Below are 2,124 nucleotides of genomic sequence, written 5' to 3'. Positions count from 1 at the left end.
ACCTAGGGCTTCAAGGAGGCTGGAGAAGGCAGATCAGAGGGGCAAATCTAAGGGAAAAAGAGGAGTGCTATCAAGGAGAACATCAAGGAGTTTGTTAGTGCAGATCCGACAAGCTCTCATCATCTTCTTCTACTCAACATTTCAAGAAAGTTTCTTTGGTTTTGTTTATGTTTTATTTGTATCTTGAGATCTCTCTCTTATTCATATTGAGCTAGACTCCCAAGGTCACCAAGCGTCCGGTGAACCTTGGGATGAACTTGCTTGCATGATGTTTTGATTTACATTTATGGCATTTGGTTTGGTTATGGTTTAAGCTTTGTGTTCTTTGATGTATCCAATTACATGTGAATTCTGTGGTTTGATTTCTAGGTTGTACATAGTTGTCTGACCATCGCCCTTGTACTAGAAACACTTGGCTTAAAAGGGATTCATGTATGAATATGCCATGACCATTGGGTATTTCATACCCCTCCAACCATTAGGGATAAACCTAGGTATTGAGTTTGAACCTAATTGGAGATTTCCCTAGGCATAATGCAATCATAGAAGGATTTGGGCGGAAGCGATTCCGACCCAAAACTTGTATGGGATTAGGGGTTAATCACCGCGACCATTAGGGTAACCTACTTTTGGACATTTCTTGGCCCAAAATCACCCTTGCCTTTGTAATTTTAGCATCCTTCTAGCTTTAGTAGTTCCGAGGGGATCCTCACCCACGGACCTAACTCTTTCATTGTTAATTGCTTCCTTAATGTGTTTATGTGGTGTGCCTTAATCCAATTGTTTATAGTTTTTCCTTTTGTTAGTTTTGTTAGTTTCTTTTAAACTTATATTGGGTAGTCTAGATAGTGCCGTTTAGGGGGAAGTAATAGTAGCTCTTCGGACCCTAGGGAATATGACCCTCTTATGCCTGAGTGAGAGATATTACTTGATGACCCATGCACTTGCAAATCTCAATCAATGATGATAACAAATTTTTTGATGTAAGCTAAATGGGATTAAAATTATGAGTGATGGTGATAAATTACATGGCCCGCTCGCAGCTCTCCCACCCTTGTTTAGCATAATGTCAATTCATTTCTATCCTAACTAGAATAGTATTTCAAGGTACATAAATTTGTTATTTGAATCTATCCAAACATGGTAGTTGATGAAAGAAGTTTTCAAGGTCTAGTTTAGTGGAGTAACTAATAAGATCACCACAGTAGATCTATTTAATACATGACAAAACAATGAGAATTTTATTGACTATAAATGAGGTGGCATAACAAGAGAACCAAATATGAACGGCCATTTAATCAAGTACAAGTTGTGGAATTATAAGCTTGGAATATCGACAATTGGATGATGCCTCTCCTTATCTCATATAATATCCACACATTTCAGGACTTGATTTCTTAAATCAAGAAACTAGGATGAACAAGTCCATAAGTATTTTTTATGATTGATCCTACTAGGTAAGTAAAAAAACAAGAAGATCAGAGTTGTTAAGCATATAAGGCCTTCACATTTGATAGAGTAAAAGCGATTACAACACTACTAGGCTACAACAACCAAGGGACACCTAACTTTGAAGTTGAAGTAGAACAACTAGGCCTTTAAACTTTCTCCTAACAAAGGATGAACACGTACTTTTAGAAAAAGAGAAACTTATAAAGATATTTAGGTTAGAAAAAAGAAAAGTGGTCTTGCAAACATTGAAAAGTAAGTGACTAGAAGAAGCAGACAAGAAAGGTTATCTAAACTTTTCTCTATGTAAAAAAGTAGTGGGACACTTAATCAAAATTTGCTATATCTTCAAGAACTTCATTGAGTGACAAGATCAAGAAAAGAGGATCACCTTGTCAAAACATTTGTTGCTTGATCAATCAACTAATCACTCAAATTATGTATCAATCACATCACAAGAAAGAGCCTTTTGGGGGAAAGATGCAAGTGTTATATTAGAAGGCATGCAAACAGAAAGGAGATCTCAAGTTCTTGAAGAACTTACTTTTCTTAGTGACCTAAAATTCATGTGAAAGATTTCTAGAGTAGATAGGAGATAGGATCAAGCAGCGGAGAGCTTGAGACCCTAGTGAGGAGCCCAAGCAAAAGTCTAAAAAACCCAAAAGTCAAGAATAA

This window comes from Dioscorea cayenensis, chromosome 5 (genome assembly GCF_009730915.1).
Source record: "Dioscorea cayenensis subsp. rotundata cultivar TDr96_F1 chromosome 5, TDr96_F1_v2_PseudoChromosome.rev07_lg8_w22 25.fasta, whole genome shotgun sequence".
Taxonomy (NCBI): Eukaryota; Viridiplantae; Streptophyta; class Magnoliopsida; order Dioscoreales; family Dioscoreaceae; genus Dioscorea; species Dioscorea cayenensis.
The sequence above is the reverse complement of the archived record's forward strand: the minus strand, read 5'-3'. Positions refer to the sequence as shown.